The following is a 16,145-nucleotide window of genomic DNA, read 5'->3' on the forward strand; positions in this document are numbered from 1 at the left end:
TTTTGCTTTATGTCCCTCCTACAAGTTACTACCTATATTCCCTTTTTATTCCTACACGTCTCCTTTCCCCATAGCTGTCCCTTTTACAGATATATCCTGGACTTATTTTTGCAAATGCCACCAAAGCATCAGTGTAGAGACCACGACATGGGCTTCCTCATAAAGCAAAGCCCTCAAGTCCTCTGCAACAAAACCTGTGTCACATTTTTAAGAGACAAGGATCTCTCGTCGAAGCCTTGGTCTTATTTAAAGCCTACAGTCATGAAAATTATATTCAGTTTTAGGAGATCAGGTTGGAATACAGTAACTGACAAACTGATTAATGAGCGCACCCTAAGTCACATGGAGCAAACGTGAGGCACTGAGTGGAGTTTCCAGCAGCTCCTTCCCTGAGGCTGGGAGTGGGCAAGCTGCAGCCCTGCAGACCCCATGGCCTTATGAGGAGGACAAGAGCACGGATCTCATCTGCTAGAACCCCTGGCTTAGCAAGAAATTCACACTGTCACAGTAATAAGCAAACCAAAGCTGACGATCGGAAGAAATACACTCCTTGATGTTTACTGACTGTGTTTTACATATTGAGCTTACTTCTCTAATTTTTTTTTTACATTTATTTATTTTTGAGAGACAGAGAGAGACAGAGCACAAGCTGCAGAGGGGCGGCGAGAGAGGGAGACACAGAATCTGAAGCAGGTCCCGGGCTCGGAGGTCTCCGCACAGAGCCCGACACGGGGCTCGAACTCACAAACCGTGAGATCACGACCTGAGCCGAAGTCGGACGCTTACCCGACTGAGCCACCCAGGCGCCCCAAGCTTACTTTTCATACGGGTCTTGGCACTATCTTCATTTTTTAACAATTCTTTGTATAAATTGATGTATTGGTAAATGCTTATCGCTCTGACAGTTACATAGAGCAAGATAAATATTGTAACTGCCATCACAGCAGTAAACAAAGAGAAAGGAAAAAGCCAAAGAATATAAATGATACATCTTGACCCAAATAGAAACTGTGCAGACATCATTGCTTAATAAGCCAGGTAAAAATTATTTTCTATATAAACCAAGCATCTACTATATCATAAATTGGAACCAAGAAAATGTCAGGAATTTGGAAGGCAAGTGGTGTTATGAAACCATTCACTTCTGGGTTCCTTCAGTCTCCAATTACAGCAGTTTCATGTAACTTTCCCTAGAGGATCCTTCTGTTCAAGGGGTTATATTAAAAGTAAAAGAAAAGATGAGTTCCAAATCTATGCCGATACAAATACATGTGCAAAAAGAAGCAAAAACAATTTTAATTGCTTATATCATAAATTGAAGACGATAAAAGAACATTATGGTCGGAATTCTACTCGTATCTTCAGAATGAAATGCAACATACCCTTATCTCTAAGACTGTGCACATATTTCAAGTTAATAAGAAGGCAGGCTTAAATTATTTGAAAAGCATTATTTAGCACCATCGTAGAGTGCTTAAATGCTATTAATATGGAAATAAAAGTGTATCCATTTTAATACATTTCTTTAAAAAAAACTTATGACAGCCTTTGAAAATATAATTATGCAACATGAAGATTATCAATACCTATTGCCAAAATATTGAAGGAATATTTACCATGGTCATGTATAAGGAGCACAGAATGATTGAAATCTGCAGTTGTAAATGTTCTAACATACTGATGCCATTGACTCTGCAGGTTCTCAAGTCTGGCTGCACATTGTCCAGTAAAACAGAATCTATAGGCAGGGGTCTAGGCATCAGCATTTTAGAACTCTTTCCGGGAAATTCAAATTTTTAAAAAAATTTTTTAACATTTATTTATTTTTGAGAGAAAGAGACAGAGCATGAACGGGGGAGGGACAGAGAGAGAGGGAGACACAGAACTGGAAGCAGGCTCCAGGCTCTGAGCTGTCGGCACAGAGCCCGACGCGGGGCTCGAACTCACGAACCGTGAGATAGTGACCTGAGCTGAAGTCGGACGCTTACCCGACTGAGCCATCCAGGTGCCCCCTATTTTTTTTAATTTAATTTATTTCTATTTATTGAGAGAAAAAGGGGGGAGGGGCAGAGCGAGAGGGAGAGAGAGAGAATCTCACACAAGGTCTGTGCTGTTGGCACAGAGCTGGGATGTGGGGCTCGAACTGTGAGGTCATGACCTGAGCTGAAACCGAGAGTCGGACGCTTAACCGACTGAGCCACCTAGGTGCGCAACTAATTTTTTATTTAAACATTTTCTTTTGAAATAATTATAGATTCATATGCAGCTTCTTGAAAAACACCACAGATGTCCCATGTGTGCATCTGCCCAGTTGCCCCCAATGGTAACATCTTGCATAATTATTTCTTAGTTCCTTGTTTTAAGCATCTTAAAAAAAAATGTAGCTGTTCCGAAAGTTGCAAAGATAGTACAGAGAAGCCCCTGCAACCTTGACCCTGTTTCCCCAATAGTTACACTTCACAGAATTAGGTGATTCCGTGTTTCAGTGGGTTGAGAGCTATCAGCTACTCCACAGAAAAGTATTTATTCAAAGGATTGTATTGAAAAACTCAAATGCCAAACCTATGATAAGGCAAATATATACATAAAAATAACCCAAAATAACCCGAAACAAAGAACCTTCCATTATCAGTTGAAGACGACTAACATAGACATTAATTTATATCTACTCTTACTGATTTAGAAAATACGCACACTAGTAAAACATTCATGTGGACTAAAGCTTGTGTTGTAAGAGTAGGGTTTCTCATTCCACTGGGGACGTATACAACCCCAGTGGATCCCCACAGACACAAGCTTGTTTGGGTGCAGTTGATCACTGGGATTTCTGGGCATGGCCACCTGAGCCAATGGATGCCATAGGTTTTGGTCTGGCTGATTCTGTTTTCAAGAACACAGGCTCCACCTTAGGTAAGAGAAGGTAACATTTTTTTAAAATCTATTTTGGCTCACCTATCCTGTTTTTTAATGTATCACTTTGTATAGATCTTTTAGTTGTTACTTTGGGTATTACATTTTACCTATACAACTCATTACAGACTTTCAGTGTCCACATTTTGCTTTGTAAAGTGGAAGAAAATTACTCTCTCCACTTGATAATTTGTTTTAAATGTTTCATCTACATACGCTGAAGACTGCATTACACGAGGCAGTCATTTTTGGCTTCGATCGTCAAACACAACTTAGAAAATTTTGAGACAAAGGGTATTTATACTGTACTTGGTTGCATTTTTATTCTTTTGATTTTTCTTTTTCACTCCTGATACTACAGCTTTAATTCTGTTGTCATCTCATTTCTGATTTAAGAACTTCTTTTAGTTGCTCTTAACTAGGCTTCTGTGTCATTTCTTGAGCCTCAAGTCCCCAGAGAGTCCCCCTGTGGCTCTGGGCTCTGCAGGGGACACAGACCCTGGGAGGTCCTGGAACTCAAGCAGACAGTTCTGCCCTTGACCCAAGAAACACCCCAAGGCATTAGAGCTTCTGAACCAGGACAGGGTTTCATAGAAGCTGTTTCATAGGGATTATCTCTACCTTTGAAGGTTGAGATTTTGGATCATTATCAATCTGTAAAACGTCTGAAAGCTTTCATAGTAATTTCAATAAATATTTAAGGTCTAAGCCAAAGTGGAGCAAAGGTGGGGTTGGGAATAAACAACACATTCAGGAAACTGAAATGCTTTGTTGATTTTGATTTTTTTTTTAATTATTTAATGTTTATTTATTTTTGAGAGAGACAGAGAGGGAGCAGGGGAGGGGCAGAGAGAGAGGGAGACACAGAATCCAAAGCAGGCTCCAGGCTCTGAGCTGTCAGCACAGAGCCCAACACGGGGCTCGAACCCACAAACCATGAGATCATGACCTGAGCCGAAGTCAGACGCTCAACCGACTGAGCCACCCAGGTGGCCCTAAAAATTTTTTTTTTATGTTTATTTTTATTTTTGAGAGAGAGACAAAGTGTGAGTGGGGGAGGGGTGGAGAGAAAGAGGGAGACACAGAATCCGAAGCAGGCTCCAGGCTCTGAGCTGTCAGCTCACAGCCCAATGTGGGGCTCGAACTCACGAGCCATGAGATCCTGAGCTGAGCTGAAGTCGGACGCTTAACCGACTGGGCCACCCAGGGGCCCCTACTTTGTTGATTTTGAAAAGAGTAAGTAGGCATTCCTGGCTCCCACTCTCATCTCCAGGAAGAATTGGGTTAGACCCAACCCACGCTGAGTGCTTGCTCTCTCCTGATTGTGAACAGTCCACGAAAAGAACCCCACCCAGGGTCGCTTTTAGAAAACAAAAGCAGAATGTTATTAGCGAAATCATTTATGAACAATCAGGAAAGGGGTCTTTATCGCTCTGTTCTCCAATGAAGTCTGGGAAGACACAGAGAAGGTGGGCAGAGCTTTGAACTAAACTTGGCGTAAATGAACTTGGCCTTTTCTCCCCGGAAATGCATCTCTTGACCTTGAATGCCAGGTTGCGGGACAGAAGAAATGGCAGGGACTGTGCGGGGGGAGGCCCGTGACCCTTCCCTTGAAGGTCGGAAAGCTTGGCCCTCTGGCCAGCCGCTGCTCACAGCTCTGAGACGTCTGTGCCAACTGTCCCCAGGCTGGCCCCGTTGGCGATGGATGCTGAGTGAGGGTGACCCCAGCGAGGAGACTCTGTGACCATGTGAGGTCTGCCGTGCCGGACGCTGGGCCACACAGCATCTTGGGAACAGACACGCCTGCAAGGCTGCAGAGGTCGGCACAACGGCACAAAGTGGGAGCATCTTTGCTTTTTTCTACCCATCTAACCCCTTTGAGGTGTGAGATCAATACCAAATCCTCAGAATGTTCTAGTCATAATAAACTGACTTTTTTTTCCGATGGAGGTTTGCATTAATGTCTTTGCAATCATGTTCTGCTTTAAAGTGGTATCTCAGGGTCCTTGGGCCCCAGTCTATGAGAAAATCTGCTGGGAGAACGTGCTGTGAATTACGATGACATTTAGTTCAGGAGGTACCGATATTCTACCCCTCAGCACCGGGGCAGGCAGCTGTGGGCGCGTTCCTAGAGCCGTTTGCACACAGCTCGCAGGAGCCACGGAGGCATAAAGGACCTTGTTTTCCAAATACTGAGGCTCTGTGCTGTTACGGCCGATCACGGCTTCCCATCACAGAGGGCAGACAAAGAGATAGACTGTCACTATTGCAGCGCCTCCCCAAAGTACCGCGAGCCCTCTCCCCGCTGGGTGAGGTGACTCTTGTGGGATTAAAAGGGATGGTGGCCTCCACGCCCCTTCTTTGTCTTTCCTCTTTTTCCTCCTTTGAGAGACCGATGTTGAAGAGTGGGGCATTCAAAGGCAAGTGCATATACAGGGAGAGTCAGGAAGTCCCCGCACATGGCCAAGGAAGTGCAGGCTCAGAAGAGATTCGCGGAGACCGTAAGTTTACACCTCAGCCCCATCCTCAACACAGAGGCAGCCTGTGGGGCTCTAAAAACAAACCGCAAAACAAAGCCAGCAAACTGTGGGACCTGGGAGACAACATTAAGGGGACCAACGTATTCCTGGTGGGAAGGAAAAGGAGAGAGGGAGAGAGAGAAGGGAGGAGGGAAGGACGGAAGGAAGGAAGGAAGGAAGGAAGGAAGGAAGGAGGGAGAGAGGGAGGGGGGAGTGAGAGAGGGAGGGGGGAAGGAGGGAGGGAGGGAAGGAAGGAAGGGAGGAAGAAAGGAAAGAGGGAGGGAAGGAAGGAAAGAAGGAAGGAAGGAAGGAAGAAAGGAAGGAAGGAAGGAGAGAGGGAGGGGGGGAGTGAGAGAGGGAGGGGGGAAGGAGGGAGGGAGGGAAGGAAGGAAGGGAGGAAGAAAGGAAAGAGGGAGGGAAGGAAGGAAAGAAGGAAGGAAGGAAGGAAGGAAGGAAGGAAGGAAGGAAGGAGAGAGGGAGGGGGGAGTGAGAGAGGGAGGGGGGAAGGAGGGAGGGAGGGAAGGAAGGAAGGGAGGAAGAAAGGAAAGAGGGAGGGAAGGAAGGAAAGAAGGAAGGAAGGAAGGAAGGAAAGAGGGAGGGAGGGAGGAAGGAAGGAAGGAAAGGAAGGGAAGGAAGGAAGGAAAGAGAATATTGGGGCAGCCAAATTCCCAGAGACAGAAAAGTGTAATGGCGGTTGTCAGGGGTTGGGAGGAGAGAGGAGCAGAAGGCTAGTGTTTAATGAATGTAAATTTTCTGTTTTGCAAGATGAAAAGAGTCCTGGAGATGAATGGTGGGGATGATTGCACAACAATATGAAGGAACTTAATGCCAATGCACTCTGCCACAAAAAATGGTTAAGATGATAATTTAGTGTTATGTGCATGTTACCACAATTTTAAAAATTGAAAAAAATTATATAATGTAAGCGATGACTTCCTCTTAAATTCTTTTCATGTTACCATACGAATGATATCCAACATTTATCACCTATATGTTTTCGTTTCAGCTGTACTTTTCGTCCGTGCGTGTGTTGATTTCCCTCACAGTCAAATACATTATAAAAGATACCTTTTGAGATTATGTGCCCATAGACTCATGATGTAATAAAATAGGAATGAACTCTTTTTAATTAAAATTATCTAATGCTGTATCAGCTTCTAGTGCCCAGCCAGCCAGGTAGGTGCCCATAGCCTGGGAGTTTTTTAATGGCTTCTCTGCTAAATGTTCATAAGACAAATTTGACAACCTTACTAACTTCCCAATACTCCTAACCTGACAAAACCAAAAAAAAGCAAAAACAAATAACAACAACCACAAAAGCAGAGACTGGGGGGCGTGGGTGGGGGGGGGGGTGGGGAGAAGGTAAGAAAGGAACCAATGCGATTGAAGCTATTGAAATAATTCTGACTCATGCTGCCTGTGAAGATTATAATATAATAAGATCAAAGTACTGAGTGCAATTTGAAATTCGGGGAAGAACAAAGTAGTCTTGTTAGGGCATTAGCTCACTGTGCTCACAAAGAGGGTCTGTGAGTTTTCCTCCAGTACTTTGAATTCCTATTCATATTTCCTGCCCTTTTAATCATGTTCTCTTCGGGCATTTTACACTTTAAAATTTTCGTGGGAAATTTCTAACAACGGACCGGTCATTTTTTTGCACATTACTCTTACTTTCTTGCTAAGGGTGTTGCCTATCATATGAATCAAGTGTAAAGAGACTTTCTAGAATACTAAATTAGGCCTTGAAGTTCATCAGGCAGGTGTCGTTTGGTGTCGTTCTGTCCCTGGGTTGCAGGACAGTGACAGAAAGCTGGTGCCTCCGTACATTTCTTACCATTGGTGGTGGGGGGGGGGGGTCATCACTGCATTAAATTCGGGGTCACTCATAGTGGAAAAGGGATCCCGGAAATCTTCCTCAAGGAAAGAGAAGGGAAGGGCTGAGTGACATCGTGTCCATACGGCTGCTTTTCTGAAGCGTTAGACTAGAAAGTAGAGTATGAGATTTTTTTCTTTCCATTGAAATCATTCCTTTTATCATATTATCTGAAAGAGCCAAGCCAGGGTGGAACCACGTTATGTCCTCCTAGGCACATAACAGGTGCTTTCCACAGTCGGGGAGGAAATTGACAAGCTGGAGTGGACCACGAATGTCACCCCCATCCTTTATGTTTTGTTGGTGAAAACATAGGTCCCTAAAGAACTTTAAGCGACCTGCACAGTGGAAAAGAGCGTGTTTGATGTTCACCGTCCTTTGAGTCATGGACCACGTGTGGGGAGATTAATGATAACAATGGCTAAGTGTGGGCAAGGTTTCTATGGTGCAACTGAGTTAGACTCTCAGAATTTGTTTACTCTGACTCACTGGAGCCTGTGTCATTAGCCCACGAGGAGGGTAATTCTTAGTTGACCCTCGCGTGCCTTCGAAAGCTCAGTCCGCACAGTTCGGGAAATTAAACTAATTTAACTTCCCGATCTGATTGGGTTAGCAGGATGCAAATAATAAAACTGACTCACAATAGTCTAAAAATCCCTCTAGTTTTTTTTTGTGAAATTATATCCATTTTTCAATTCTGCAACATTTATTTATACTTTACAAAAGTATTTCTTGAGTCCACAGCGACTCTTTGACAACCCATCTCTCATGTGAGAGGGAAAAAAAAAAAAAGTTTTCATGGGAAAGAAAACAGACCTTGATTTTTCACATAAGGTAAAAAAAAAAAAAAAAATCAGAAACACATCTGCTGTGCTGGTTCTCATGTGCCCAAGAGGAAAAACAAAAATAAAGACCATGTCAAGAAAACTGTTGCCACTATGGGGTCTGTCGTTCATGATTTGTAAATGTGTCTCCAGCAAAGTGAGGGCAGAATCCCCTTTCTCTCAGCTGCCTATAAATAATTCACATTTTTGTCAAAAGACTCTCCTTTAAGAAATGTAGAAAATTGATTCTGATGGGAAAAGGAGATATAACTCATGAGGGAATGGAGGAGGAAATACACAGAGATGATTTATACTGTCGCATTTTATGTCTTGATATCTAGTGTATGCCTGATGAGGAATAAGACAGACTCATGAAAACACAGACATCCATTCTTGGATGCATGAAGCCAGGACTCTGAGAATTTAGCCCCATATCAGATTGTCTCCCCACGTTTACGATCCTGAAAGAGACATGCGCATTGATTAGAGCCTATGTTTTATCTAGACAAACCCTCTTGCATACAGATGAGTAAACTGAGTCCTGGGAAAAGGAGCTCAGCCGAATTTACAGAATTCGCTAACTTTGTCACGTGGGTGGGTGAAGATCCCCAAAGATTATTGAACAATCTTGTCATACGATTGTTTGAAGCGTATCAACTGAGTTAGGCAAGATGTCCAATTCCTCTCCCCTATTTCAAATTAAAAATTCCAATGGGAACCGAGCTAAAATACACACATAAGAGCTGGTGTAAATGCCACCTGAGCATTTCCCTGGGCAGGCTTTTTTGTCTTTAATGATCATAGTCTCAGCATCTTACCAAAGCCTTTCCGGTCTCTGCCCAAGGTCTCAGAGGCACTGGGTTGCCTATGTGTCTACGCTGAGCAAATGATCCTCGTGAGGTCTCCACTCCTCCGTGTCTGATCGAATGCGACGGTCTCAATACATGACTCCCTTTTCACCTCCTCATTAAGATCGGAGCCCAGCAGCCCATCTCCACATTCCCTGGCCCCTTGTCTTTATTTTGCTCCATAATCTTCAATGACTTCTGCTCTTCTCCAGTTTTACTTATTGGTGACCTTTGTGGTTTCCACACTGAACAGCAAGCTTCATGAGGACAGGATTTTCTTTCTTATGCCTTTGTTGATGGCCCCACGCCTGGTGCCTAGAAAAGGGCCTGCCTATCCTGTAAGCGTTGTGTAAGTTTTTGCTGAATGACGTCAGTTGCTGTGGGAAGGTCGTCTGTGACTGGAACGTGGAAGTTTCTTCTTGTCCGTCCGGGAAGGTACCCGCAGCACCCTCAGCCGCCCCATTCAAGGCCACAGAACGCACGTGTACATGACGTCAACAATGCTACTCTGAAACTCCTCCTGTGCTCTGCGATGGGAAAAACTCATTCTTATGTCATTGGGCATTTTCCCGACTTTTTAAAGCTCAGAACACGACCATCTACTCCTCTTTCTGTTTGCATTTCTGCTAAGACAACCCCCACTTTTTTAAAGTTTATTTAGAGAGGGAAAGAGACAGACAGAGACAGAGAGAGCACGGGGGAGGGACAGAAAGAGAGGGAGAGAGAGCATCCCAAGCAGGCTCCACGCTGTCAGCTCAGAGCCTGATGCGGGGCTCAAACTCATCAACTGCGAGATCATGACCTGGGCCGAAGCCAGACCCTCAACTGACCGAGTCCCCCAGGTGTCCCTAACAACTCCCACTTTGAAGGAGTGACTACATGCCAAGGTATAGCCTGAATGGGAGAGAATTTAGTAGGCAACCAGAGAACAGGGGATAAAGCACACATTGGTTAATCTAACAAAGTATTATATTTCTACATAAGGAAGTGCAAAATAAAGGGTCTCTGAGGTAGCTGTACGTTCCAAGGGTTCTCTATCGAATAAGCACGGCCCGACGGCCATGGTCAAGCCTAGACCACGTGTTCACATACCACGCTTCACCAAACACTTAAAAAAAATTGGGGCCATTCCTGCAAACAGTCAGCTTGCGGCTACTCTTTGTTTTTGGAGGAAATGTCTTTGTAAACTTGACCTTGCTATTATCAAATAAAAAAAAAAAATCAGAACTTAACACAGAGAACTTTCATTCAAAAGGATCATTGCTTTCGAGGAAAGAAGCTACTGCGATAATGACAATAGACTATCCAAGCAGGTGGAACCTCCGGCCAGAAGATCTGAAAACATCTCCTCTGGGGGTAGGATCCTCCTCCCAAAAAAAAGAGTTTTCTTACATAGCGGGGAAAGAACAGGCCAGGGAGAGACAGGTATGGGCAGTGGGGTCAAGAGTGCTGTGATCAGACAGCAGCCCAGATGGTATGCATTTCATGCCGAGGCCAGCGAACGCGCAGGAGAGGTCGTTCAGAGCCTGGGGGAAGAATAGTGTCACCAAGTTTGATGAGTTAGCCTTTTGTTCTGACTGGTCAGTGGGGACAAGCAGTTCAGCCAATTATTTATGAAACAAAGAATGGGAACTTGGAGGGTCCCTGTGTGACCCTGTCACAGGTAAACAAGGGGACATCTGCAAGTGAGTTCCGTCTAAGCCCTAAGGGGAAGGAGGGGTCTTTGCCATGAGCTCTTTTCACAACTCAAAGCACAGGAACTTCACGCCTGCTGTTTCCCAAGATCTCAGGCTCTGGAAAGTTCTCCGTTGTCAGTGTCAATACCTGATCAGAAATCGTACATAAAAGAGCTGAAGACTCCAAACGCTTGCCCAATGAACAATCGATGTCAGTGTCCAATTTTCTGTTGACTAAGGATTTTTTTAATACGTGACATCCTGTATCGTGACTGCATCGTGTGTGGTGTCAGACTGGAAGGAATCCCTCCAACCCGAGACTAACCCAAGTGGACACTCGAAAACACCACAGAATGCCCTAAACTGTGGGGATAATTAGGAATCCAAGTCATAAAAAGAAAAACACGTCACCGAAATGCCTAGGGCCATTTTCTGAGTCCTCGGTCAAGCCGTTGTCTCCAACCCAGCTACAGGTGCAAGACAGCAGAACGGGTGAGCACCATGGAGCTTTGTGAATAGATTAAAGATGAGAGATCTTCCATCGAAACTGAAGATTTTCTATAGGAAACCTATGGTTTCAATCCTCAGCTTTCTTTCTGATCCTCAATCTAAAAGAGAGTTGACGTCATCACACTGTAAAGTTTTTCTCAGTGTTAATGACAAAATGCTTGTCAAAGTCCCAGCCAGGGATCCCTACTGACGATGGCGACACCCTGAGATCTAGGGCGTCACCTATCACTTTCACTGGATCACTTCCGACAGACTCTCATTGACTCCCTCAGACGTGCTTAGCCGTACACGGCGTAAGGAAGAGATTATAAGGAAATAATCTCCCTGACGATTTCTAAAGTACTCACTAACTCCAATCGTAACTCGCCATGGAAGTTTCTTTTGAGGGGGAAACCACCTTCCTATCTGGGCCCCCAAAGAGATCTGGCAGGATGCCTACAATTTCTTCTGAACTTGTCCTCAGGGGTTGGCGAAGTAAAACATTTTTTGAAATTTTTACTTATTTTTCATGTTTAAGTTTATTTATTTATTTTGAGAGAGAGAGAGAGAGCACACCAGTGGGAGAAAAACAGAGAGAGAGAGGGAGAGAGAGAGAGACCGACAGAATCCCAAGCAGGCTCTGCACTGTCAGTGTGGAGCCCAGTGTGGGGCTTGAACCCACGAACCGTGAGGTCATGACACGCACTGACATCAGGAGTCAGATGCTTAAATGAGCCCCTCGGGTGTGCCAACTTTTTAAAAAATTAATATGCTATCTGACCACTGCCACTGTAGGAGAAAACTGCTATTTTTAAACTGCCAGTAAACACAGAAACAGTTCCACTAAAGAAGCATCGTTTCTTTGTTTTAGGTGATAATATCATTATCCTAAGACTTCCACAGTTATGATCTGATCTGATCAAGGAAATGCAGTGAAACGTTTTCTTTCAGATTATTAAGGAAAGGATTGTATGAGATGCTGCCCAAAGCTAACACATGCATAGCAAATAATAACTTAATTTTGGATTATTACCATTGGACTATGTTTTGAAGATCGTGTGTGACACCTCTACTCAAGAATTATACAACTATCAAAAGGCACATCTAACAAGGGTGCAAATGGGTGACTCTTCTGCCTGGTTTATTATGATGTCGTGCATGAAAAGGGTATATAGAAATATGAATGCCGTTACAATCCCTGTAATGTTGCAATACCCAGGAAACGACCCAGGGGGCCACTTAGAGGAAAGCTCAAAGGGTTTCAGCTGTACTTTGGGCCTCTCTGACGCTCACCCAGAGCTGCCAATGAACCCAGCTCATCGTAAACAGAATGGAATAGAATGAACCCTTTAATATTTTTATTAATTAGGACCTGAAAAGATTCCGTTGAATTGCTACTCTGTGACACGTATCAATCATAATTTTTTTCATTAACATGCCTGAAATTAGATTTGATCTGGATGAGAGGGGAAAAAAGAGGGTTTTTGTGTGTGTGTGTGTGTGTGTGTGTGTGTTTTGTTTTTTTACTAAGGAAAATTTATTTTATTACCACAGTGGTATGACATTGCCCATTCAAAATTAAAATTTGCTGTATGTTTACAGTATGAGGAAGGAGGAAACAATATTCAGTGTTTAAATATGAATGAAGGTGTGCGACAAGCATACTATAAATAATTTTGCTAGTGGATGTCATTTTGCAAAGTCCTTATACTTTCTCCATAACTACTCATTCTTTCTTCCAAATTAGGGCGGGAGAAGAGAACTCTAAAGGGTGGAGTAAATCTCAAGAGATACCACTGAAAAACCAATAGATCTGAATCTTACCTGCAAGACAATTGTGAGACGCTTTTCAAAGCCATGGTGTCTGGAACTCACACCCAAACCCCAAAATTAAATAAGAAATTCTGACTCTATTGCATCACGGTGACAGACTGTCTGAAGGACATTAGTTCAATCTCCCTAAACGGTCTGTTACTACCTAAACATTTGTGCTATGATCGATTTTTAAACGATGCACTAATTATCCTTCTAGCTTGCTTAAAGCGACGTCGCAAATAATTTTTTTAAACGAGGAACATTATTTTGCAAACCAGTGTCTCTTCCTTGTGAAAAAATTTAAAGTTGGTTTAAAAACTGTCTTCCATAGATGTTCTACAAATGAGAATTCAATTCAATGTAATTGAAATTCAAAAACAGAGGAAGCACGTGTCTATATGGAACAGCCCAAATGACCAGACATTTCCTGGTCTCTCTTTCCTCTCGTCCACACCAATAGGGCTGAAGTGAATAACAGCTAGAGAAACAGCGAGCGGGGAGGATGAGCTCGTTCAGAATCAGGGGCCACATATTGGGAGGGAGGGAGAGATGTATGTCTAATATTACCTAAGGATGAGTTTACACTCACTTTATTATAGTAGTTTAGGGGCGCCTGGGTGGCTCGGTTGGTTGAGTGTCTGACTTTGGCTCAGGTCATGATCTCGCGGTCCACAGGTTCAAGCCCCGTGTTGGGCTCAGGGCTGACGGCTCAGAGCCTGGAGCCTGCTTCAGATTCTGTCTCCCTCTCTCCCTGCCCCTCCCCCACTCACTCACACTCTCTCTCTCTCTCAAAAATAAATAAACATTAAAAAAATTATCTAAAAAAAAAAGAAAATGTCTGGCTATTGGGGTTCTTGGGTTTCTCAGTCGGCTAAGCATCCGACTGTCAATTTCAGCTCAAGTCCTGATCTCACAATTGGTGGGATCGAGCCCCACGTTGGGGTACTTTCATTGCAGAGCCTGCCTGGGATTCTCTCTCTCCCTCTCTCTCTGCCCCTCTCCCACTCCTGCTCAATCTCTCTCTCTCTCTCAAAAGTAATAAGTTAAAAAAAAAAGAAATAATGAAAATGTCTGGATAAGGATCACAGCGGATGGGTCTGGGATTCGACTGGAACAAGGACTGAGGATGGGGCTTTGCTTTCACGGATTGTTCGCGTTTTTACATAACAATGGACAATACATCATTTGCACAAATGTCTAAAGCTATATGGGTCCTACTGTCCCCAGATCTGCCAGGCTCACCTGCCTCCCCGTCGGTTACTGTCGTTTGGCAAAATTTCACATCTATTTACTTTACCTCTTTTGGATCCAATTGCGAGGCATAGTGGAAATAGTCTTTTTACTTTTCTAAATGTTTTCAGACTTGTCATTTTAATAGCAGCTTCTGATCACGCTGTAGCGTGCATAACCCACCAGCGAGGATGTCTGACGCTCTGAGGGGCGGTGGCGGAGGGAGAGGCGGGAGAGCTTCCGTCCCTGCACCTGCTCCAAGACCCGGGCGTGTCGTCAGCCCCCGGCCTTCGAGGCTACCAGGCTCCTAGAAGGAGTTTCCGCAAAGGCAGCCCCTGTGGCACGCAAAATCCTGCCGAGTGTGGACAGGAGAGGGGCAGGTGCGCGTCGTCTCCCTGGTGGATTGGGTGGGGCCCCCTGACTCTCTCCTCTGCCTGGTCCTTGGGCTTCACGGCCTCCTCTGCCAACCCCCCGCAGGCCCCCAGGCCCAGCCCACGCGAGCACAAAGCGGGGTGCAGCAATCTGCACCCTGCCTTCTCCCCATGGCATACAGGTGTGAGGTGGTGACGACTTTGAAAGAACTCCTTTCCCTAAAGACCCAGGGTCCTGGGAGAGAGCTGGGAGGCAGGGTTGTGCCTGCTCAGAAGCGCCAATATGGAAAAAAAAAAAAGAGACAAAATGTAAACAAACAAACAAAAACAAATAGAAAACCATAGGGATTGCAGGCCTTCTGCATGTGCTTTTTTTTTTTTTTTTTTTGGTTTTAACTTCTCTTTACACCCGACATGGGTCCTGAACTTACAACCCTGAGATCAAGAGTCGTGTAATGTACCAACCGAGCCAGGCAGGTGCACCGGCCACATGCTTCTAATAGTAGATTACAGGTCGGTAAAGTGTCAAAGGCCTTCGAAGACCAGAATACTCCTCAGCACAGCTATGCTCTAGGTGATGCTGCAAGCACAGGACTGGGCTGTGCTTAGGGCTGCATTGGCATCTCTGGGGAAGCTTTGCCTCCTATCTTCTCATTGAATTCTATTCGACACTACGTATTCAACCTTGGAAGCTGTTGGACCACTCCTAAGAAACAAGGGGATGACAAATACACTGAAAATTACTTGGCTGCGAAAATACAGCTGATCGTCGTGCTGGGGGATTTCATATGCCTGAAGCCACTCATTCTAAAGCCTGTTTGTAACATGCAAATCAACACTCGCAACATTCTAGTGTCACTTGTGGATGTGCGCAGAGCGGCAAAAAATTCAAGTGCCTCAGCCGAATGACACAGTGTTCTGTCTTGTGCGGCCTCTCACGCAGAGGTGACGGGATGGAGGCAGAAGGGGACAGTACGGTGAGAGCAGGAAGCTCCGGTTGGGGCCAGGTGGAGGGAGTTCGAATCCCACTCTGGCACCTGCTTCGTGGAGCGGCCTCAGATGAGTTTCGTGAACAGTTTTCTCTGTTGTAAAATTAAAAAAAAAAAAAAATGAACCAAGATGAACGATTTTTTTAAAGTTCTAGAGGATAGTCTATGTGACATATGTACCTACATTCCTGAGGAGCTGTGGTTCTGCATACACTAATTTGCTCCTTGAAGTGATGTTACACAGTGGATATAATGAGATATCAACTATACTTGGATAACAAGAAGCAACTATACTTTTGCTCATCCACGCGACCGCAAATACACAGACTCATATCCACGCACAGGCAATAAAACCAGAACAAAGAGGCAATCAGAGTAGGAAGAACTGGGATGTGTTATACTTACAGCAGGACCCTCCTTGTGACCAGGGTCTGCATAAACACCATACAAGGGTATATATGCCTGGGCATCACCCTCACCTCTGCCGACCGAAGGGGACAGCGAGGGGAAGTGTGAGATGAGACCCCTTAAACCAATAACTTTATCCGTAGTGTCCTCTCTCTCCACTCCAGAAAATCTGGAACCACGCAGTTAGAATGAT

At 44.5% G+C, this 16,145-nt stretch overlaps 1 long non-coding RNA gene across 1 annotated transcript in view; it reads right to left on the bottom strand.

The window, feature by feature from the left end:
- Nucleotides 1–16,145, bottom strand: part of LOC123593020 — a 34,473-nt gene that overhangs the window by 209 nt on the left and 18,119 nt on the right. The window lies entirely within an intron of this gene.

Source organism: Leopardus geoffroyi, chromosome D4 (assembly GCF_018350155.1).
Source record: "Leopardus geoffroyi isolate Oge1 chromosome D4, O.geoffroyi_Oge1_pat1.0, whole genome shotgun sequence".
Classification (NCBI taxonomy): domain Eukaryota; kingdom Metazoa; phylum Chordata; class Mammalia; order Carnivora; family Felidae; genus Leopardus; species Leopardus geoffroyi.